Source organism: Gymnoscopelus microlampas, assembly GCF_963454915.1.
Source record: "Gymnoscopelus microlampas genome assembly, chromosome: 12".
NCBI classification, from domain to species: domain Eukaryota; kingdom Metazoa; phylum Chordata; class Actinopteri; order Myctophiformes; family Myctophidae; genus Gymnoscopelus; species Gymnoscopelus microlampas.
Window position 1 is genome coordinate 54,658,638 of NC_139949.1, and position 25,660 is coordinate 54,684,297.

At 40.1% G+C, this 25,660-nt stretch overlaps 1 long non-coding RNA gene across 1 annotated transcript; it reads right to left on the reverse strand.

Moving 5' to 3' along the window:
- Positions 1-17,119: 17,119 nt before the first annotated feature.
- Positions 17,120-18,144, reverse strand: LOC311057707. Its single transcript, XR_014601995.1, has 3 exons — positions 18,051-18,144; positions 17,303-17,378; positions 17,120-17,160 (listed from the first exon to the last, which is right to left on the reverse strand). It is a non-coding gene; the product is annotated as an uncharacterized lncRNA (long non-coding RNA).
- Positions 18,145-25,660: the final 7,516 nt, after the last annotated feature.

Below are 25,660 nucleotides of genomic sequence, written 5' to 3' on the forward strand. Positions count from 1 at the left end.
AAACTACTGGCTGGATTTCCATAGACTTTTCTGTGCACCTTCATTCTTCCTGGGGGATGATTTTGATTTTGATGACTCCGTTGCCTTTTCTCTAGCTTCACCAATAAGCTAAGAAATAAGTATTTCTCATTCTGTGTTTGATTCACCAGTTTGAAGGAGTTTAGCCATCAGTTTGACAACATGACCTCACAGCAGCAGCATTTGGGCCTGAAGGAACTAATCCTCCCTTTCCTCTCCCGACCACTGCCAGGTACTGACTAACTGCAATATCTCAATAGCAGTTTGGCTCTCATTTTCAAATGTATTTGCTAAATAAATATATTCCCATTCTATTCTCAATTAGAATGGGATATCTTCACTGGAAAATGTTTTGACTGGTATTTGCAGCCATTTTTCTGTTTGAATGCCTTAATACTTTGTTCTGATCTGTCCCCTCCAGACTGAGGCTGTGTGTCCAACAGCAGTGCTTACTGGCTGCAGAACAACTTTGGGCCATTCTCAGCCCTTGTGTCTGTCAGAGAATTCCTGAATCTCAACCCAGGCTTGTCCCCTGTAAGACTTCATCGCTGCCACATAAAAAAAACTCTAAAGAATGATTAGACCAAATAGTTACCTTATTATTATTATCAAATAAAATCCAGTGGTGGTGATAATCTTTTCTTGACTGTCTTTCTGTCCAGCTGGAGGCTGTAAGGCTCCTGTCTCCAAAGCAGAGTGCAGAACTTGTGGTGTTGCCTCTTCCTGCTGAGAAAGACGTTGTCATCAACGCAGTGTTTGACTCCCTGACTGCATGTCCAACTGGATTGGCTGAGTTTGTGTCCCACCTTGTTATGTTCTCTGGAACGGTAAAAACATAAAGTAAAGATAATAGAAAATGTAACCATGCACATTAAGGTTTGAAATGACAACATATTTTTGCCAGTAAAGTAAAAGTATAGACAATTGGAAATACTCCAGTAAAGTAAAAGTACCTTCTAATTGTACTTAAGTACAGTACTTTAGTAAATGTACTTAGTTACTTTACACCACTGGATATTTCATACCAGTGTATTGAAGGATATTTCTTTCTCTTCCACAGGGAAGTCATGTGGCTCTGCTGGGGAAATCTCCAACGGTCAGTTTGTGTACACCGGATCAAAGTTTGGAGACTCTGCTACATCTGCATCTGTGATGAAGGGTAAGAACATTATAAATATATATATAATAAGAACTAGGGCTGGGACTCGATTAAAAACATTTATCAAATTAATTAGAGGCTTTGTAATGAATTAATCACAATTAATCACATTTTAATCGCATATCAATATTTTACTTGAGAACAGGGAAAGGCAATTTTTTCATACGTCTTTTACATGTAAAAAAATAAAAGGCTTAAAAATACTAAAAAGAAGGAAAAACGTTGCGACGCTGAGGAGGAATATCCATTTTTTCGTTTCGGTAGTGACACCATTGTGTCAAAAAAAAAAATGTTCCCCCAAAAACCTGTTAGGAGTACGTTTCAGGCAATTTAAAGTTGATTGGTAGTGACTTTTTTTTTGGTCCCTAACATTCATCGAGCTCTGGACTTAGTACATTTTCTTTTTTCACCATTGGGTCACTACCGAAGCGAAAGTTTGTCCCTACCGAAACGAAAGTTAAATCCGAAAAAATCACCAAGTTTAGAGGCCAAAATCGTCCCCCCAAAAACCTGTTAGGAGTACGTTCAGGCAATTTAGAGTTGATTGGTAGTACTTTGTAGTGGAGTAATTTTTTTTTTCACCATCGTGTCACTACCGAAACGTTTTTGTGTCACTACCGAAACGAAAGTTAAAGGTAGGGTAAGTGATTTGCGTTGGTTAAAATAATTGTTAAATAGCTCTATATTCTGATAGTACTCATTGCTATAGAGTGTTTGTTCAGTATTAGGAGTCTCCTTGTCTCTCCACCTCTTTATTAAACAGAAAATGCATTTTCGTTTCAGTTTCAGTTTCATTTCCAATTTTATCCAACCAGGACAGAGAACTCAATCAGGATACAGATTAAACAAGTGAAATTGGAAGTGATGACACTAAGAAATGAGCATGCAAAATTGGAACTGGAACACTATACAAATTAAGCTAAAAATGGGTACTTTCTCCTGATTGGCTGAGAATTTGACACCTACCGAAAAATGTATTTTCTGTTTATTAAAGAGCTGGAGAGACGGGGAGACTCCTGTTACTGAACAAACACTCTATAGCAATGATTACTATCAGAATATAGTATTTTAACCTTTTAACAAAATACTTTTTGTTTTAACCAAAAAATATCACTTACCCTACCTTTAAATTCGAAAAAATCACTAAGTGTGGAGGCCAAAATCGTCCCCCCAAAAACCTGTTAGGAGTACGTTTCAGGCAATTTAGAGTTGATTGGAGAAAGATTAGAGAAAGTTTGTAGTAGAGTATTTTTTTTTCACCATTGTGTCACTACCGAAACGTTTTTATGTCTACCGAAACGAAAGTTAAATCCGAAAAAATCACTAAGTGTGGAGGCCAAAATCCTCCCCCCAAAAACCTGTTAGGAGTACGTTTCAGGCAATTTAGATTGATTGGTAGTACTTTGCAGTGGAGTAAAAAAAAAAATCACCATTGTGTCACTACCGAAACGTTTTTGTGTCACTATCGAAACGAAAGTTAAATCCGAAAAAATCACTAAGTGTAGAGGCCAAAATCGTCCCCCCAAAACTTTGTCGTGGAGTACATTTTTTTCTTCACCATTATGTGTCACTACCAAAACGTTTTTGTGTCACTACCGAAACGAAAGTTATATCGGAAAAAATCACTAAGTGTGGAGGCCAAAATTGTCCCCCCAAAAACCTGTTAGGAGTACGTTTCAGGCAATTTAGAGTTGATTGGTAGTACTTTGTTGTGGAGTAATTTTTTTTCACCATTGTGTCACTACCGAAACGTTTTTGTGTCACTACCGAAACGAAAGTTAAATCCCAAAAAATCACTAAGTTTAGTGGCCAAAATCGTCCCCCCAAAAACCTGTTAGGAGTACGTTTCAGGCAATTTAGAGTTGATTGGTAGTACTATGTAGTGGAGTAATTTTCTTTTCACCATTGTGTCACTACCGAAACGAAAGTTATATCCGAAAAAATCATTAAGTGTGGAGGCCAAAATCGTCCCCCAAAAAGGAATACGTTTCAGGCAATTTAGATTGATTGGTAGTACTTTGTAGTGGAGTAAAAAAAATGTCACCATTGTGTCACTACCGAAACGTTTTTGTGTCACTATCGAAACGAAAGTTAGTATGTATCACAATGTAGAGCTTTAACTTTTTAACTTACCTAAAAAAAAGGTATCTTTAAAGATTACTTCAATGTGAATGTATATGAAGACACTGTATCCAGATGAATACTTCTCAACTCTGTGCATAATGGGTTATTTGAAAGGTGTTAAATAATCATTTTTGGTTGGCTTTAAGTTGAAGCTCTATATTCTGACTTTCTGATCTAATCAGTGCTATGGTCTTGTAGGGAATCGACGGACTGTGCCGACTGCAGTGGCCGAGCCTTGAACCTGTAACCTACGGCTCACCAGGTAGTCACACTAACCATTCAGCTACAGCTCTACTTAGATCTGTGGTTCTAAAACATTTTGTTGTTAAGGGCCCCCCAAATTAACATGTATTTGGCAGTGGACCTCAATGTGAAAAGATGTAGTGTCAGGGCCCCCCATGAAAAATATTTATATTTAAAACTTTAAAAGAATATATATATTTATTTTCACACAATGTCAGGGTTAAGAATCAAACTCCTAACCTTTTGTTTCTCAGGCAGGCTCTTTATCCAGTGGGCCACTGTGCCATGCTAAAGATTGAAGGCCAATTAGATAATGACAGAAAAGCCAAAGGCTTGTTTCCATTGGGGTTCATTAAACATTCAGAAGCAACAGCACAACAAACCATAGACAAAATAATATGCTGTAAAGATCTTTTTTTTTTGTTTTTGTATTGTTGTGTGTTGTTCCCCAAAGAGGAATGAAGACCTCATCACAGCAAGGCAGCTGGTAGCACAGTGGGTTGAGTCACTGTCAACACTGTTAACATGTTCCAGAGATTGTGGGTTCAAACCCCACTGACTCTTTACCCCGAAACCTTCCTTTAAAGACTGAGTTCCAGAAGAACTACTCTAAAGCCGCCCGGAAAGCAGTGAGGATTGGCCGGTACCAATGGCGCAGCGGACTAGTCACAGGGCTAGTGGCGCAGGGCACCTTGTACAATGTACTTGGTTCAAGCCTCATGTCAGGTACTGAAAAATAACCCATCGATGCGCGAGCAGTGGGCACCGGGAGGGCCGTCTCCTCCCGGTGGTTTCCAGACACTAATGCAGAGGGGTTATAGTAAAATTCCAAACGGACAGCTGGAATATTACTGAAAGGTAATATATGAGAGAGAGAGAGAGAGAGAGAGAGAGAGAGAGAGAGAGAGAGAGAGAGAGAGAGAGAGAGAGAGAGAGAGAGAGAGAGAGAGAGAGAGAGAGAGAGAGAGAGAGAGAGAGAGAGAGAGAGAGAGAGAGAGAGAGAGAGAGAGAGAGACCCTTGCATGCTAATATACTTACACATACTATTATATAACTAATATACTTACTACTACTATATAACTAATATACTTACTACTACTATATAACTAATATACTTACTACTACTATATAAAACTAATATACTTACTACTATATAACTAATATACTTACTACTACTATATAACTAACTAATATACTTACTACTAGCATACATGATCCAGAGGCCATGAGTTCAGAAACAAGTTATAACCACCAGGAAACCTGTAACTCTCAGCCAACAGCATAGCTCAACTGGTAGAGCGTCTGTCCAATAACATGACTTGACTTGACTTGACTGGGTTCGATTCCCACTCGAGTCAAGTGTCCCTGGTAACTTGGGGCAACGGATAAATTGACTGATATCCTTAGTGATGCTTCCCTTTGCAGACTAACTTCTATAAAAACAAGTTAATTCCAAAAAAAAAAAAAAAAGTTATAACCACCAGGAAACCTGTAACTCTCAGCCAACAGCATAGCTCAACTGGTAGAGCGTCTGTCCAATAACATGACTTGACTTGACTTGACTGGGTTCGATTCCCACTCGAGTCAAGTGTCCCCGGTAACTTGGGGCAGCGGATAAATTGACTGATATCCTTAGTGATGCTTCCCTTTGCAGACTAACTTCTAGAAAAACAAGTTAATTCCAAAAAAAACAAAAAACAAGTTATAACCACCAGGAAACCTGTAACTCTCAGCCAACAGCATAGCTCAACTGGTAGAGCGTCTGTCCAATAACTTGACTTGACTTGACTGGGTTCGATTCCCACTCGAGTCAAGTGTCCCCGGTAACTTGGGGCAACGGATAAATTGACTGATATAATTAGTGATGCTTCCCTTTGCAGACTAACTTCTAGAAAAACAAGTTAATTCTAAAAAAAACAAGTTATAACCACCAGGAAACCTGTAACTCTCAGTCAACAGCATAGCTCAACTGGTAGAGCGTCTGTCCAATAACATGACTTGACTTGACTTGACTGGGATCGATTCCCACTCGAGTCAAGTCACTAACTTGACGTTAGTGGGAATCGAACCCAGGACCGCTCGGTCCTGGGTTGAACTGGATTTGAACCAGCACACTCCTACAAGTTATTCTACAGATATCAGTCAATTTATCCGTTGCCCCAAGTTACCGGGGACACTTGCCTCGAGTGGGAATCGAACCCACTCAAGTCAAGTCAAGTCATGTTATTGGACAGACGCTCTACCAGTTGAGCTAAGCTGTTGGCTGAGAGTTACAGGTTTCCTGGTGGTTTTAACTTGTTTTTCTAGAAGTTATTCTGCAAAGGGAAGCATCACGAAGAATATCAGTCAATTTATCCGTTGCCCCAAGTTACCGGGGACACATGACTCAGAGTGGGAATCGAACCCACTCAAGTCAGGTCAAGTCATGTTATTGGACATCGAACCCACTCAAGTCAGGTCAAGTCATGTTATTGGACAGACGCTCTACCAGTTGAGCTAAGCTGTTGGCTGAGAGTTACAGGTTTCCTGGTGGTTTTAACTTGTTTTTCTAGAAGTTAGTCTGCAAAGGGAAGCATCACAGTAAAGACACCAGTGGGATTTGAACTCATGGCCTCTGGATCATGTATACTGCGTCTCAACCCATTGAGCTAACAGTTGGATGACAAATATAGCCTTCCTGGTAGTTTTCAGTTGATCTTCTGGAAGCCAGTCTGCAAAGGAAAGAATCATAGGAAAGACATCAATGGGATTTGAACTCATGGCCTCTGGATCATGAATACTGCGTCTCAACCCATTGAGCTAACAGATGGCTGACAAGTACAGCCTTCCTGGTAGTTTTCAGTTGATCTTCTGGAAGCCAGTCTGCAAAGGAAAGAATCATAGGAAAGACATCAATGGGATTTGAACTCATGGCCTCTGGATCATGAATACTGCGTCTCAACCCATTGAGCTAACAGATGGCTGACAAGTACAGCCTTCCTGGTAGTTTTCAGTTGATCTTCTGGAAGCCAGTCTGCAAAGGAAAGAATCATAGGAAAGACATCAATGGGATTTGAACTCATGGCCTCTGGATCATGTATACTGCGTCTCAACCCATTGAGCTAACAGTTGGATGACAAATATAGCCTTCCTGGTAGTTTTCAGTTGATCTTCTGGAAGCCAGTCTGCAAAGGAAAGAATCATAGGAAAGACATCAATGGGATTTGAACTCATGGCCTCTGGATCATGAATACTGCGTCTCAACACATTGAGCTAACAGATGGCTGACAAGTACAGCCTTCCTGGTAGTTTTCAGTTGATCTTCTGGAAGCCAGTCTGCAAAGGAAAGAATCATAGGAAAGACATCAATGGGATTTGAACTCATGGCCTCTGGATCATGAATACTGCGTCTCAACCCATTGAGCTAACAGATGGCTGACAAGTACAGCCTTCCTGGTAGTTTTCAGTTGATCTTCTGGAAGCCAGTCTGCAAAGGAAAGAATCATAGGAAAGACATCAATGGGATTTGAACTCATGGCCTCTGGATCATGTATACTGCGTCTCAACCCATTGAGCTAACAGTTGGATGACAAATATAGCCTTCCTGGTAGTTTTCAGTTGATCTTCTGGAAGCCAGTCTGCAAAGGAAAGAATCATAGGAAAGACATCAATGGGATTTGAACTCATGGCCTCTGGATCATGAATACTGCGTCTCAACCCATTGAGCTAACAGATGGCTGACAAGTACAGCCTTCCTGGTGCTTTGACTTGAACAACAAACAAGACAAATAACTTTAAAAAAAATGTGTTACAGCATAAATATAAATCTTTTTCAATGGGGGGGCCTGACACTACATCTTTTCACATTGGGGTCCACTGCCCAAATACAACAGTGTCAATTTGGGGGGTTGACAGCAAAACGTTTCAGAACCGCAGATTCCAAGGAAACAGCTGTAGGTGAATGGATAGAGTCACTGACTAGTGAGCCGCAGGTAACAGGTTCAAGCCTCAGCTACAGCAGCAAGTCAGGATGTCAAATCAAATAGGTATTATTAGGAGTGAAATGGTTGTGTTTCTTCACCCCAACTGCACATGACATCAGTTTACATGTACGTTATTTTCAGTGATGAAGACAAACCGCACAGACGTTCACTGTACTTTAGTACATTTTGTAAACTTATGACTCTGAGTAGAGTATAGCCTGACTTTTTTTTCTTTCCGTTTCGGTAGTGACACTACCGAAACGAAAACAAAAAAATCCCCCAAAAACCTGTTAGGAGCACGTTTCAGGCAATTTAAAGCTGATTGGTAGTGATTTTTTTGTGAATTTTTTTTTCCGTTTCGGTAGTGACGAAAAGTGACGAGTGACGAAAACAGAAAATAAATTGTTCCCCCAAAAACCTGTTAGGAGCACGTTTCAGGCAATTTAAAGCTGATTGGTAGTGATTTTTTTGTGAATTTTTTTTTCCGTTTCGGTAGTGACGAAAAGTGACGAGTGACGAAAACAGAAAAGAAATTGTTCCCCCAAAAACCTGTTAGGAGCACGTTTCAGGCAATTTAAAGCTGATTGGTAGTGATTTTTTTGTGATTTTTTTTCCCCGTTTCGGTAGTGACGACTAGTGACGAGTGACGAAAACAGAAACAAAATTGTTCCCCCAAAAACCTGTTAGGAGCACGTTTCAGGCAATTTAAAGCTGATTGGTAGTGATTTTTTTGTGAATTTTTTTTTCCGTTTCGGTAGTGACGAAAAGTGACGAGTGACGAAAACAGAAACAAAATTGTTCCCCCAAAAACCTGTTAGGAGCACGTTTCAGGCAATTTAAAGCTGATTGGTAGTGATTTTTTTGTGATTTTTTTTCCCCGTTTCGGTAGTGACGACTAGTGACGAGTGACGAAAACAGAAAAAAAAATGTCCCCCCAAAAACCTGTTAGGAGCACGTTTCAGGCAATTTAAAGCTGATTGGTAGTGATTTTTTTGTGATTTTTTTTTTCCGTTTCGGTAGTGACGAAAAGTGACGAGTGACAAAAACAGAAAATAAATTGTTCCCCCAAAAACCTGTTAGGAGCACGTTTCAGGCAATTTAAAGCTGATTGGTAGTGATTTTTCTGTGAATTTTTTTTCCCGTTTCGGTAGTGACGAAAAGTGACGAGTGACGAAAACAGAAAAAAAAATGTTCCCCCAAAAACCTGTTAGGAGCACGTTTCAGGCAATTTAAAGCTGATTTGGTAGTGATTTTTTTGTGAATTTTTTTTTCCGTTTCGGTAGTGACGACAAGTGACGAGTGACGAAAACAGAAAACAAATTGTTCCCCCAAAAACCTGTTAGGAGCACGTTTCAGGCAATTTAAAGCTGATTGGTAGTGATTTCTTTGTGATTTTTTTTCCCCGTTTCGGTAGTGGCGACTAGTGACGAGTGACGAAAACAGAAAAAAAATTGTTCCCCCAAAAACCTGTTAGGAGCACGTTTCAGGCAATTTAAAGCTGATTGGTAGTGATTTTTTTGTGAATTTTTTTTTCCGTTTCGGTAGTGACGAAAAGTGACGAGTGACGAAAACAGAAACAAAATTGTTCCCCCAAAAACCTGTTAGGAGCACGTTTCAGGCAATTTAAAGCTGATAGGTAGTGATTTTTTTGTGATTTTTTTTTCCGTTTCGGTAGTGACGACTAGTGACGAGTGACGAAAACAGAAAAAAAATTGTTCCCCCAAAAACCTGTTAGGAGCACGTTTCAGGCAATTTAAAGCTGATTGGTAGTGATTTTTTTGTGATTTTTTTTTTCCGTTTCGGTAGTGACGACTAGTGACGAGTGACGAAGACAGAAAAAAAATTGTTCCCCCAAAAACCTGTTAGGAGCACGTTTCAGGCAATTTAAAGCTGATTGGTAGTGATTTTTTTGTGATTTTTTTTTTCCGTTTCGGTAGTGACGAAAAGTGACGAGTGACGAAAACAGAAAAAAAAATGTTCCCCCAAAAACCTGTTAGGAGCACGTTTCAGGCAATTTAAAGCTGATTGGTAGTGATTTTTTGTGAATTTTTTTTTCCGTTTCGGTAGTGACGAAAAGTGACGAGTGACGAAAACAGAAAAAAAAATGTTCCCCCAAAAACCTGTTAGGACCACGTTTCAGGCAATTTAAAGCTGATTGGTAGTGATTTTTCTGTGAATTTTTTTTCCCGTTTCGGTAGTGACGAAAAGTGACGAGTGACGAAAACAGAAAAACAAATTGTTCCCCCAAAAACCTGTTAGGAGCACGTTTCAGGCAATTTAAAGCTGATTGGTAGTGATTTCTTTGTGATTTTTTTCCCCGTTTCGGTAGTGACGACTAGTGACGAGTGACGAAAACAGAAAAAAAATTGTTCCCCCAAAAACCTGTTAGGAGCACGTTTCAGGCAATTTAAAGCTGATTGGTAGTGATTTTTTTGTGATTTTTTTTTCCCGTTTCGGTAGTGACGAAAAGTGACGAGTGACGAAAACAGAAAAAAAATTGTTCCCCCAAAAACCTGTTAGGAGCACGTTTCAGGCAATTTAAAGCTGATTGGTAGTGATTTTTTTGTGATTTTTTTTTCCCGTTTCGGTAGTGACGAAAAGTGACGAGTGACGAAAACAGAAACAAAATTGTTCCCCCAAAAACCTGTTAGGAGCACGTTTCAGGCAATTTAAAGCTGATTGGTAGTGATTTTTTTGTGATTTTTTTTTCCCGTTTCGGTAGTGACGAAAAGTGACGAGTGACGAAAACAGAAAAAAAATTGTTCCCCCGAAAACCTGTTAGGAGCACGTTTCAGGCTATTTAAAGCTGATTGGTAGTGACTTTTTTTTTGGTCCCTAACATTCATCGAGCTCTGGACATAGTAATTTTTTTTGGTCATCGACGAGGGTGGGATCTCGCCCACACAGCTGGTCCTAGACACGCCAGAGGACAACGTACACAGTCAAATCCCCAGTGTTCATTCAATTTGTACACCAACTTGTGACCAGGAGATTATTTTTGGGAACTTGGGCGTGGGAGAATATGTAGTTGAGCTCGTTGGCCATGTCAGCTTTTTTTTCTTCACGAAGTGCAAATACACACTTGAACAACACTCAACAGGTCTTCAAGTTGCCCCTTGGTTAGTCGCCTAAGTAGCCTAAGCTTCAAAATGATGATATGTGAAGGGTGGAGGATGACGGGCAGAAAAAGCGCTAGTATATCCTAGGATATACTCACTTCTGAACTGCACAATGCTCCGAGTGTACTCCTAACAGGTTTTTGGGGGGACGATTTTTTTCCACACTTAGTGATTTTTTCGGATTTAACTTTCGTTTCGGTAGGGACAAACTTTCGTTTCGGTAGTGACCCAATGGTGAAAAAAGAAAATGTACTAAGTCCAGAGCTCGATGAATGTTAGGGACCAAAAAAAATGTCACTACAAAGTACTACCAATCAACTCTAAATTGCCTGAAACGTACTCCTAACAGGTTTTTGGGGGGACGATTTTGGCCTCCACACTTGGTGATTTTTTCGGATTTAACTTTCGTTTCGGTAGGGACAAACTTTCGTTTCGGTAGTGACCCAATGGTGAAAAAAGAAAATGTACTAAGTCCAGAGCTCGATGAATGTTAGGGACCAAAAAAAAAGTCACTACCAATCAACTTTAAATTGCCTGAAACGTACTCCAAACAGGTTTTTGGGGGAACATTTTTTTTTTTTTACACAATGGTGTCACTACCGAAACGGAAAAAAAAATACTAAGTCCAGAGCTCGATGAATGTTAGGGACCAAAAAAAAAGTCACTACCAATCAACTTTAAATTGCCTGAAACGTACTCCTAACAGGTTTTTGGGGGAACATTTTTTTTTTTGACACAATGGTGTCACTACCGAAACGGAAAAAAAATTACTAAGTCCAGAGCTCGATGAATGTTAGGGACCAAAAAAAAAGTCACTACCAATCAACTTTAAATTGCCTGAAACGTACTCCTAACAGGTTTTTGGGGGACCAATTTTTTTTTTTGGCCTCCACACTTAGTGATTTTTTCGGATTTAACTTCGTTTCGGTAGTGACACAATGGTGTCACTACCGAAACGAAAAAAAAATTTACTAAGTCCAGAGCTCGATGAATGTTAGGGACCAAAAAAAAGTCACTACCAATCAACTTTAAATTGCCTGAAACGTACTCCTAACAGGTTTTTGGGGGAACAATTTTTTTTTGACACAATGGTGTCACTACCGAAACGAAAAAAAATTACTAAGTCCAGAGCTCGATGAATGTTAGGGACCAAAAAAAAAGTCACTACCAATCAACTTTAAATTGCCTGAAACGTACTCCTAAAATTTTTTTGGGGGACCAAATTTTTTTTTTGGCCTCCACACTTAGTCATTTTTTCGGATTTAACTTCGTTTCGGTAGTGACACAATGGTGTCACTACCGAAACGAAAAAAAAATTACTAAGTCCAGAGCTCGATGAATGTTAGGGACCAAATAAAAAAGTCACTACCAATCAACTTTAAATTGCCTGAAACGTACTCCTAACAGGTTTTTGGGGGAACAATTTTTTTTTTACACAATGGTGTCACTACCGAAACGAAAAAAAAAAAATACTAAGTCCAGAGCTCGATGAATGTTAGGGACCAAAAAAAAAGTCACTACCAATCAACTTTAAATTGCCTGAAACGTACTCCTAACAGGTTTTTGGGGGACCAATGTTTTTTTTGACACAATGGTGTCACTACCGAAACGAAAAAAAATTACTAAGTCCAGAGCTCGATGAATGTTAGGGACCAAAAAAAAAGTCACTACCAATCAACTTTAAATTGCCTGAAAAGTACTCCTAACAGGTTTTTGGGGGAACATTTTTTTTTTTGACACAATGGTGTCACTACCGAAACGAAAAAAAATTACTAAGTCCAGAGCTCGATGAATGTTAGGGACCAAAAAAAAAGTCACTACCAATCAACTTTAAATTACCTGAAACGTACTCCTAACAGGTTTTTGGGGGAACATTTTTTTTTTTGACACAATGGTGTCACTACCGAAACGAAAAAAAAATTACTAAGTCCAGAGCTCGATGAATGTTAGGGACCAAAAAAAAAGTCACTACCAATCAACTTTAAATTGCCTGAAACGTACTCCTAACAGGTTTTTGGGGGAACATTTTTTTTTTTGACACAATGGTGTCACTACCGAAACGAAAAAATGGATATTCCTCCTCAGCGTCGCAACGTTTTTCCTTCTTTTTAGTATTTTTAAGCCTTTTATTTTTTTACATGTAAAAGACGTATGAAAAAATGGCCTTTCCCTGTTCTCAAGTAAAATATTGATATGCGATTAAAATGTGATTAATTGTGATTAATTCATTACAAAGCCTCTAATTAATTTGATAAATGTTTTTAATCGAGTCCCAGCCCTAGTTCTTATTATATATATATTTATAATATTCTTACCCTTCATCACAGATGCAGATGTAGCAGAGTCTCCAAACTTTGATCCGGTGTACACAAACTGACCGTTGGAGATTTCCCCAGCAGAGCCACATGACTTCCCTGTGGAAGAGAAAGAAATATCCTTCAATACACTGGTATGAAATATCCAGTGGTGTAAAGTAACTAAGTACATTTACTAAAGTACTGTACTTAAGTACAATTAGAAGGTACTTTTACTTTACTGGAGTATTTCCAATTGTCTATACTTTTACTTACATCTCAGAGGCAAATATATACTGTTACTCCACTACAATCATTTGAAAACTTTAGTTACTAGTTATTGTAGATATAAATGATTATATTATAAAAACATACATTAACTACTTGCCTTTCCCAGATGTACAACCACAAGGCCGCACGCACGTACGCACGCACACGCCACTAACCTGTACAACACTCGGGTCCAGATTGACAAAGGTATCCAGGTCCATGTTGACATTGGAGGCAGCGGCACTTCTCACATAGGAAAGGGATGCACCACCTACAGGTCATAAAGAAAATACTGAATTTATCCATCTCTGAAGTGTGCGTGCGTGCGTGCGTGAGAAATTTGAGACATTGTGAGGATTTTTGAGTTAGGCTATTATCACTGGTATACAGTACAGTACAGACAGTTGTGTATGAACTTGGGGTCCTTGACATGGAAATGTCTGAGAACCACTGCAATATACAGTATGTGTTTGTACGCATGTACATGTGAATGAATGCTTGCTTACCCAAAAATGGCTCTGTATTCTGGAAGCTGGTAGTGCTGATAGCTGTAGTGCGGCTGAGTCCAGAGAAGGCTTTTTCTGCGATGTTAAAGAGCACTTTCTTCTTCTCCAGCGTACAGCTGGACACTACCAGCAAACTGGAATTACTGGAAACACCAGGAGACACACAGCACACATCTCAAAAGAGTGCTACCACATTTTCAACCACAAATGTAATTTATTCAGTCTCTAAAATTCAGTCCCTTACATATCTTATTTACCTTTTGGCTAATATGTCATGGAATCACACGCATCACTCTTTTATAATTTGTTGTACGATGTTGCTTGTAGAAATGTATGCTAATTTTACTACTTTCTTTTTTATTTGTGAAAATGCGTGAATTATTATTATTAGGACTTTTATTTCTATAAAATAATAATTGATTCTTATTTTTGCCAGCCCAAAATACGGATGCCAGGGTTAATTAGGTTAAAAATAGTTTTGGGTGGGGCGCCCGTTGGCCTAGCGGTCCAGGCGCATACCATATATAGGCTCTAATACAGTCTGACAGAGTGTCGCGAGTTTGAATCCCAGTCCCGACAACCTTTGCTGCATGTCATTCCCCATCTCTCTCTCCCTGTTTCCTGTCTCGCTCTACTATACACTGTCAATAAAGCCCAAAATATTCCCAATTTATTTTTTATAATAATAGTTTTTTGGATTAATGTCGATGTTCAAGTGTGTGCAAGTAGTGAAGAAATACTAAAGTAAACATGATTTACGATACTACTGGCTCCCTCCCCAACACCCCTCACCTGAGGGTGTCCTCTGAGATGGTCTGTAGGACACTGGTATCCAGGGAACACAGGTTGGGTCCCTTGACACAACTGAGCTCTGCACTGCCAAGACTGTTGCCCGCCTTCGTCAGATACTTGGAAATGATGGCCTTGGCCTTGATGGTGACAAAAAATGTGTTAGTGCCATATACATGTACTGCACATATTTACGAACACGCATGCAAAAACGTGTAAATATAATCACAACACATTATGTTTTCTCACTTTTACACTGATTACACTGCCTGCCAGCCAGCCAGCCAGACAGACAGACAGACAAACAGACAGACGCTCTACCTCCTGAGCCACTGCCGCCCCCATGTATATTTGTCAATAACACCATCAATCAATCAAAGATCATTTGTATACTTACCAGAGCTGAATCCCACTCCCCATCTGAAGAGTCCATTAAAGAACACAATGTGTCAATCTGTGTGATGTTCCACATGGTGATGTCATCAGTAGTGGCGTTGCGTGACGCAGGCCCCAGCTCCTGGACTTTCTCTTCTGGGATGAACGACTCACTGACATAGGCCTGACGTTGTGGATAGAGACATATTAGTGGATAGAGACATATTAGACGGGACACCAGATCAGAAATGCAACTGGAATCACTTTATTTGCGATACCTGTTCATTCATGCAATACATTTACAAGACTTTTATCTTGGTGGTAATGTGGTCAGACAATATTAAATATTATGGTAAAAGGACAACAGCCTCACATGCAAGAATACAATGCAAAATACATTGGAAAAAGACTTTCCAAATGTCTTCATGAAGTTATCATTTAATTGGATGAAATACGCTAGGCGCACAAGAAAATACCAATTGTTGACCACGGGGTTGTTGGGGGGCAATATTTATATATAATATTTTTTTTTTACATTCATGGTGTAGCCCCTTTAAAATGTAAGCCATTTAACATCATCACAACACACTCACATGACTTGGTAGACATCACAGGGTGGCTTAACCTAAGAAATAAAATAAAAGTCCATGCATTATAATAATAATAATTATTATTATAATTACTATTATATTTTGCTGTACGTTTTTTAAGCTGTCATAAGACGCTCTACAGATGAGGTTACCTCTCTAGCGAGCAGAACCAGGTGGTGCAGGAACTCAGGAAAGTCTCCTTGAGACTGTGTCAGATGGTCAAACACTGCATGGATGATGACGTCTTTCTCTGGAGGAGTAGGCACCAGCAGCATCTCTGCAGTCTGCTTCGGAGTCAGGAGGTGTAGAACCTCCATCTGGACACGTTTAAGACAAGAGAGAGACAGACAGGACATAATAGGAGAGGGCAGGATATGAGATTTAACCACTGAAGCCCTATTTTATACGTAATCGAATTATAATGTCACACTCGCAAATCAGCTATTACGTTTTTGAAAATCTTGCAATCCTGTGATGACATGCCCAAAATATACGCCAGGTTGAAAGGTTATTAAGTTACTGAAATTGTAGTGTCAAGTACAAACAATCAAATCAATGTTTTCAGTAAAAATGTTCAGATTATCCACACTCACTCCAGAGAAGTCACGGTTGAGGTCATAGAAGTCTGTGATGGGGCGAACATGGAGAAGAATCCAAAGTTCTCCTCCAGCCATTCTGCACTATGGCTGAATGAGGAGACACACTGAGGATCTGAAGATAAATACACAAGTCAGTGTAGGCTATAATAGTATAGTATTAGAATAGAGTAATGTTTTACTCAAAAATGTACTCTGAAAGCAACAGAAATTCCTGTACATCTGCAGACAAATGGTCCTCTGAGCTTGTCTCTAGCTATGGCTACTTGGTTCACTTACCGGACCTGTTGTGATGTAGCAAGAAGGAATGGATGAAGTGTTAGTACATCACTGGGCTGTGGTTGTGATCAGGATCCATGAGACGCATATGATGACTCAGATCTTTTACTCTGGACCCAGCAATGCAAAGAAATGTATCATTATTCCGGGACTATTTTGTGTATTTCGACTATAAGTGTTTTCCAAACGTAGGGTCTTACTCTTGACCCATTTTTGGGTCACAGACCAGGTTTTATGAATTAAAGTAAGGTAAAGTAAATATCCTGCTTGTTTTTTGTTTTTTCAAAAATAAACAAAGTCCCACAATCCTTTTTTTTTTAAATCAACAGATTTTCAGAAATGAAAGAAAAGGAAAAGGAATACAAAAGATTTTCAGAAGATTTTAAGAAATACGTTTTTTAAATATGCATACTTTATAATTCATAATGATTTTTCTTAAAAGTTTAGGTCCCAGGAAGTCACCAAATGTATCTTTCAGGTCTCAAGCTGAAAATGTTTGGGAAACAGTTATGTTCTAGAGAAGATAGCATTCCCTTTATAAACGGGACAACTCACAGGGCTTGGTAAACAGGACAGGTGAAGTTCTTAAAGCTGAGGCAGTCGAGGAGGCTTATGGGAACTGTAGGCAGCAGAGGCAGCAGTTTGATCTGGAACCACATCCTGATGAAGTCTGGGTCCTCCAGGTTCTCCTGGGTCAGGGATGGAGACTCCACCTGAGCAAACACTTCTCTGAAGTGGGACGCAAGCTCACTGAAGTTCTAAAACGAGGGGGGGAAAAGTAGAGTTGTACATGCACAGTGCATGAAACGGGCCACATTTTCCACTGCGTTGGTAAGCTGGTAGAAGAGATGTGGAGAAGGATAATGGATGTACAGGCATGACTTTCCTATCCGACGACATCTAGAATAGAATCTGGAATCCTTTGTGTAATACATTTAAATTAAAGAATTTCAGAAACAATTAATAAAGCCTTCTCACGCCACATGATCTTTCTTCAAGGGTGATGCTGCAAGTGTCCTGGACCTCAGTGGTGTCATTGCCCATGTCCAAATAGCTGTTCAACTAGCAAGCACAATAATCAGCATCATATTCATAGATAATGGACAGTGGACAAAACAAGGGACTTACAAAGGACATAACCTGCAATATTTCTGGATGGCCACCAGAGGGTGGCCACAGGCTGACCTTTGTTATCACTCCAAAATCAGGACATTGTTGACCTTTGTCTTGTTAGGTTCACTATCACAAAGTGACAAATTCCTTGTGTCGGTTTGTATTTAAGTTCCCTTTAATAATTTGTACTTTGTTCAGCCACCTACCCTGTGTTCACATCTTAGTAAAGGGCTTGTGTTTGTCTTTCCTTTTGTAATCTTTGTGTCCTGCCTTGCTTGGGTCACTTGTTTAAGGTTACAATCAACAATTCCAGTTATTACTCACTCAATATTTGCTATCTCGCATGTAATATTCAAAGAAACGTTTTGAGTTAATCCATAAATAAACGTTGCCCTTTTGTTGATTTCCATTATTTTGTGTTGTGTTGGGTTGAATGTGAAAGGAAACAGAAGTCCACTAACACCACCGGCACTCTTAATTAAACTAGCTCGGCTCATCCAGGAAAATCTGGGACTTTGGTCAAGACTAGCCTGCACAACATAATTGGAAAGACATGGACGCTGGACTGTACATGCATCTACTCACTGTATGAAAGAATATGAATTGTACTTACAACACTTGGTGGAAGGCATACTTGATTTGGTCAGGGAGTTGCCCATGGGGTAAGAATCTCTGTAATAGTGGCGTTACAACATGGTTGAACCAATCCTCCACATTTGTCACATCTCTTCCATTGGTTGGGCTATGGACGTATTATGTGGCGTGTACATGCCACCCAGCTCAGCTAGGGTCCAGTTCAGCAGGGTCTGGGTCAGAGTCATGCTTCCGATCTCGGATACATTTCTCTGGAGAGCAACAGATAGATAGGAATGTCAGGGTCATGTCAGGTTAGCAGATGTAATATGCATAATCATAATAAACTAGTCATATAAAAACAAGTAATTGGCTTCTCATATATGCATATAGTATATGTATGTACGCTGTATGTACCTCACGTGTGAGAGACACAAACTCACTGACGAGGCTCCCAACAGGTCTGAAAGCTCCCATCAACCCATTCACCACCTGCAAGTGTTTCAAAAAGAACAAAATAATATTGTTTAAGGTTATGAAGATTACCATCAACAATCTGGTAAAAGTTTAATTGGATGAAAGAAATGTATAATATTTAAAGCTATGCAACCTCTCTGAAGCTATTCTGTGGTGGTGATGGTGGTGAGTAGGGGCTATGTGAGGTGTATGTGTATCCGGGGGTGGGCCCAGGACCACCGGTCATCAAGCTGTGGAAGACCAGGCTGAGGGTCCCGTTGTCCAGGCCTGCAACCTCAGGCCTCAGTAGCAGCTCAGCCTTCTGTTCTGGAGACAGCAGGTGAAGAACCTCCAACTGCAACCCGGAAGACACGGAGAGAAGGAAGGTCAATTCATAGACAGTGTAGGGAAGTTACTTTTAATTATTACACATGACTTTCAATTAAAAGTAATCATCGTCTTCACTTGGACCACAATAACAAAGGGTGGGTGTAAAAATGTATCTGTCACCCCCCAGACGTTACGTTTCGCGTCCGGAGGAGCAAGCCGGTAATTCAAACTATACCGTTGACGTTTAATTGTTTTGTTTTAGTTTTTTTTATCCCAAGAGAACAGTCGAATAATGACAGTTACAAAAATATAAGCCTGTATTTGGCCTCCCAAAAGATGCATAACAAAGAGGCATCAAATAGAACAAATAGACCAATTCCAATATTTATTTTGTGAACGTGAACACAGCTTCTGAACCATTCCTTAGCTCCATGGTTACTGAACTAAATATTGGACCCAATCGTCACAAGACACACAATATGTACAAGATTTTCATACTAAAATGGCTTTTTTTAGAGACACAAATGAGGAGGAAATCAACTTTGTTATTGACTTTTCTCTATCCCAGCAACACACTCTCGCGAGATTTGGGAAGATATCTGAAGGGTCCATCTGCAGTCTGACGGACAAGACATAGAGGGCGCTGTCCCTTATTTTTTTTTTTAACTCTATGCTCTTCATCAATCATTATGGACATATTAAACATTAAATTAAACGTGTGTTCCAATGCTCGATAATATAATTTTCCATTATTAACAGTCTTGGTTGATGGGGTATGATTTGGGAATCAGGACATTTTGCTAAACATTCGTGGTAAAATATATACCATATAAATAAAAGGCCCTGTTACAATGTTGAGCACCTTATTGTTCTGATCTGAGATATTGTGAGGAGACAATACCCTGTGTATATAGAGTAAATGGCATATCTGCTATTTGCAAACAAGTTGTACATACTCAGAAGACATTTCACGTTTTCCTTATATTATGATGTCATGTTTTGTGAGTATAAGATTCAGCACCTATTTTCCCCAGCCTGATTGGGAATGTCTCACCATATAATACATGTGGAACCATTACGATACTTGTCGACCTGGCTAGTAGCTGGGTTGAAGCCGTACCATTTTGTATATTGTAAAATAGATACTCCCCAGCATATCAGGCACATCAATGTTACTGAATGGCATCAATACCACAATGAAAAACTATTGTTTAGCCTACATTGTGACAGACTTGTCATCACCAGGCAGGAGTTTTGGATAAGCTCTAATGTCCATGGAGATTGCTTCACAATGTTACACACAGTAGAGGGATTGAAGTCCATTCCATCCAGCAGGCAGAGATTATAGTCTGACAACAATTTCAATTACAAGCTTTGACTCTTGCATGGATCAAACCGTTAAGTGTATAAGTTGGTCAAATAAATTAAAACACCAGATTGTAGAAGGCAAAAATTATTGTCAGTTAAACAAACAACTTTTGTGTATTATGTTCATATGTGTATGGGCTTAGGCATTAATGAGAGGTTACATTCCAAAGTTTCACTTTTTGTTCAGCTTTAGTAGTGAAGAACCCTTCTGATCATGAATAGTAATTCCCCCCCCCCAAAAAAAACACACATCTGTATTCATTGTAAATGCCGTCACGGATGCACCATCACATCCTAGACCCTGGGGATGGAGTCCACGGAGAACACCTACCACGCCGGCAGTGGACACTGCTGAACCGCCTCCGTACTGGGGTTGGCCGGTTCAAGTCGCCCATGAAGAAGTGGGGCCTGACAGACAGCGCAGTATGCGAGTGTGGCGAGCCTGAGCAGACTGCCGACCACATCATCACCACCTGTCCTCTGTACAGACCTCCTTCAGAGGACGGCCTCTTCCAAGTGGGACCAGAGACATTGGCGTGGCTTTGCGACACTGAGCTGGACATATGACGATGATACACGAAAGAAGAAGAAGTTAAATACATGTGACTAAATACATTACCAAACATATAGATTCACTTTTCAACCACATGGTAAAAAGAATAATAAGTAGAGACAAAGCAGAGCAGGTATAGTTTAAACTATTTATTAACACAATTGTATTATTGGTACCTTTACTGTAAGCAACACCATCAATATAGTTGGTATAATGTCCTATCAATTATTGTTATTATAGTTGTTGTTTGATAAAGAGCTGGTGAGACATGGAGACTCATGTTACTGAACAAACACTCTATAGCAATGAGTACAATCAGAATATAGAGCTAATTTAACACTTATTTTAACAAAAGAAAATCACTTACCCTATCTTTAACACTTGTTATTTTATATTTTTAGTGAAAACAGCATGTTATAGGCCAACAGTGCTCTTATTTTACATTCCACAGACCAGAAGACACTTACTTTTCCATAACTTGCCAAAGCGCTCTTATTTTGAAGTTCATCGACCTGAAGTCAAGGGTTTACGTTCGTCCTATCTCGGAACCCAGAGTACAACTGAAAAGGAAAAACAGCGACCTCTGCTGTTCGTTCCTCCTCAGTTACACTCTGGGACAATGCCGACGAAGCACACGTGCGCAAGGAAACAGGGGTTTAAGTCTGCCTTCACCGCTCCACTTCCGGGTGGTGCGACTACATTTTCATTCCCACTAACAATATTTCTACACGGAACACTAACACCACTTCTCCCAGAGAACATGGATCGTTTTGGTTATAAGCCCACTTGTTTCTATGATGAAAGAGTAAGTTCAAATGTGAATATCTTTCCGTGGTTTTGTCTGCTCCGCGGACGCTATTGTTAAATTAGTTTCGGTTAGTTTCCAGCAGGGAAGATCGACGGACACGTGAATCCCGCCCACTACATTTGATTGGGTAAAGCTGCTTCCTGATCTGAAGGCACGCCCACTTCCACACAGTGTGTACACGTTCTGACGAACCTTCAGGACAGATTCCAACGCAGTGCAGAATCTGTTCTTGAGAGATTAACGTTCGTCTGACTTGACAAGTGTTAAGCTTTGACGGAGGTACTGGGCTTGCGCTGCCGTTTTGAACTGATACTGACATAAGGAAGGCTTTACAAGCTGCTTCTTGTATTTTTACACGTCAGTTAGAGACAAGTAGGGAACTGCAGCACATGTGACAAAAGTCAGCGGGTGTTTTTGTTTTATATCGCGGGTGGGATGCAAGCAGCCGTGCTCGTCATCAACTCCACTTTCTCACAAACGTATCTCTTCACACTAGATTCCAAACGTGATTTTGCAACCCGGTGATTTATAACTAGTTGCGTGCCCGTGTCTTCAGTATTATGTGAGCTTGTAGATTAGCTGTTTTCGCCGTGTCGCAGGTTCAGTGTGTGTGTGGGAGAGAGGGAGAGGGGGAGACAGAGCGCTCTGGCCACGCTCAAGTGTCTAAAGACGGCTATCTCGTGTTGTGTTTTATACCAAACAAAAAACGGTTGCATCCCCACTCAAAATGCGCACCTGCCCGTCGGGCAACCAGATAGCAAACTTCACCTGCCCGACTGCCCCGGGCAGTCGGGCAGGCGTTAGTGTCAACCCCTGGGTGACTTACAAGGGATAGCACGTTTGTCAATCACAATGAAGTACTTGTGAATCACACTCTTCTGGGTACCCACAGCAAGCAGATAGGGTTGAAGGCTCTCTGTGATGCTGTCCAGATGCCCCTGGACACTGGTCCCAGTCTGTGAAAAGAGAACTTTATTAGTCTTGCTATTAAAATTAGTCACCGTTTGCAAACAGTTTAGAGCCGGATCGCAATGGGATGTTTTGGTCACGATTAGGTAGCCTCCAGAATCACTTTTATTGCCGCAATATGCAAGATGAACCATAAGGACATTTTCTGCTGTATAATTTATATTCTGCAAAATGTAAAGGACCCCCCAAAATGATATGAATTTGGCCGCGGACCCCCGTCTCAAAATATTTTGTTCCATGGACCCCCAGAAGCAAAGATTTGAGTTATTGTTCGCTTTAAAAGAATATATTTTTTTTTTAAAATAGCAGATCTACAAGCTCATAGCGCGGCACTCGGTGCCGCGCTATGAGCTTGTATATCTGCTATTTTTGAATAGTCAAAGTGTAAAATAATGCTTTTTAGCTCAAATGAAAAAGTGACACAGACTCTTCCTCAGGTCTTAGTGGGTTAATGCAAGGCAGTTGAAGAGCCACATACATACATACATACAGCCACATATACAATGGCCTCACGACACTGGGTTTCTGTGGTTAGCTGGTTTTCCTCACAGACGGGAGCTCTGTCGCCAGCATTTGGACCACCTGTAACAGTGTAGAAACCACATATACTGCTGCAATACTTTCCAGTGATATGCATTTACTATAAGGATCCATCTTCACAGTTGCTAGACAGTGGACTGGGGGAAACATGACATGTTGCACTGGTTCTTCCTGTGTGTGTGTGTGTGTGTGTGTGTGTGTGTGTGTGTGTGTGTGTGTGTGTGTGTGAACATGTGACTTCCCCCTTAAATTCTAACTACAATCAAAATCACACACCCGTCAGTGGCTGAACTATTTTTTTTGTCCTTCTGATGCTTCTTTTTGAAGTGATTTCACTCGCCATGCCAGAAACCCACTCCCATCTACTGGACTGTAATACTGTTCCTAAAACACAAGAAGAAAAGAGGGGGGGAAAGTGTCATTTGGTTTTAATGAGCATGTGTAAATGTGCGTTACACTGGTGTTTTATGTACTTACATAGCCCAAATTTCCCTGGGGATCAGCCAGGTATGGGAATAAGGCAGTGATGCCCTGTGCATAGTCCTCTTTAACACGCCTTGAAGGACTCGTCCTACAGAGTACACACACACACACACACACACACACACACACACACACACACGTATGAGATCCAAACAAAAGTATTCCTGTGCCGCTGCCTTCTGCAAAAAGGAGGATTTTGGCCTGCACCAAGTACAACCAAAATTGTGTATTGGGTGCATAATTTTTAGATGACAACATACCCATGTTCACTTGCCATGTGTGCAACCAATATCTTCACCATGTCGCGTCTTCTGGTATCCGTTAGGCTTTTTGTCCGAGCATACTCGGTAAGGATCCTCTCCGCCAGGTCTGTCCTTCAGAATTTTTTCAACCATCTAAGTGGAAGTAAAAAAAAGGGAGGGGAAACACAGGGATAGACAGTAATATTTTAAAGCACTGGTCCTACAGGCCACTACATTTGGTGGCCAAGTATATTTAAGGTGACGAAAATGTAAACCATGACCCCCCCCCCAAAAAAGCAAGGCTTACCTGAGCGAGACGAGTCAGGTCAGCTCTGTTTCTTGGAGCAGGACTGATGGTGTCATCCGAGTCCCCGTCATTGTCTGCACCAGAGCTGAGAAAGGAGCTGCTGCTGCTGGCAATGGAATTGCTTGCAGAGGGGCTCACTGAATCTAGCAATAATGTTGACATAACAAGTGTGATTAGCAAGAGAGGAATGTTTGTGGCAAGTGTAATGTAAAAAGCTCACATTAGATACGGAAGGATCCACACACCAACAAAGTTCTTCCTCAGACACTTTCTCTCTTTTACTTACATTGGGCGTATAGAAACAAAGATCATTTCAAAGTACAAAAATATACCTGTGTGACATTTTAGGTTAGCCAGGACTGTATGGATGAGGCTATAAGGCTCCATGTTGATAAGCAACAGAACTCACCGTCAGGATTTGGGTCTTGGGGTGAACACATCTCCAACACACCAAGGTCTGGTTTCTTTATAAAAAAACTGAAACGCCTCCTCGTCAACTTCAGTGTTCAAGTCATCATAGACTTTTAAGTCTGAGGTACTAGGAATTTCAAATTTCTTGGCAACTGAAGACAAAACAAGATTGCACAAGCTTATTGATAAATCTGTTGTGCAATTGATTTAATTTGTATTAATGTGTCATAAAAATGGATTAAAATAGCCACAGAAAATTCAATCATATGAGGAAGATTGACAGCCCTACTGAAGACATTGAATCACTCTATCCTAAATAAAATGGATTGTGCCTTGTACTGTACACCCAGCATGTTGTTGCATATGACAGTGGTTCTCAATTTTTCATGTCAAGGACCCCCCAAATTGACAATTAGCCCACAGACCCCCATTTGAAAAGATATGCCAGGGACCCCCATAATAAGAAGACTTTTACGGCTCTAGCAGTGATTCTCAACCATTTTAATATCAAGGACCCCCATTTAATGGCATGTCTATCTCTGGGACCCCAATTTATGTTGTAAAATCAATGTTAAGACAGTGTAAAAATGGAACCAAATGGACCCCAATCATTTGTACACCATCAATGGCATAGGGCATGCTGTGGAACAATGTTTCACTCACCACACTCCAGAAATGATGTAAAAGACAGTGGTCCCTCAAAGCAGATGTATTTCTGCCGGTCAAGATGTTTCACACGTACAGCATGCATGCTTTGATGGAGAAAACATAATAATGTTACAACTCATGCAGTATGAGGAGTGTTACAATTAGAAACTATTACAAAAGCACTATCTACAGGCAGGCTATCTAGCAGTGGTGTAAAGTAACAAAGTACATTTACTTAAGTACTGTACCTTTTACAATTTTGAGGTATTTGTACTTTACAAATATACTATTGTAATTACTTTTACTCCACTACATCTCAGACGCAAATATTGTACTTTTACTCCACTACAATTATTTGAAAGCCATTTTAGCCCTACTTTATAAATATGCTTCTTGAAAATAGCAGATCTACAAGCTCATGAGCTTGTAGATCTGCTTTTTTTCAAACATTCTAGTACTTTAAGTATATTTTATGTTTGAAGTTTAAACACAGAAACACGAGGAGACAAAGAGATGTTGAGCTCTCTCAGATGCC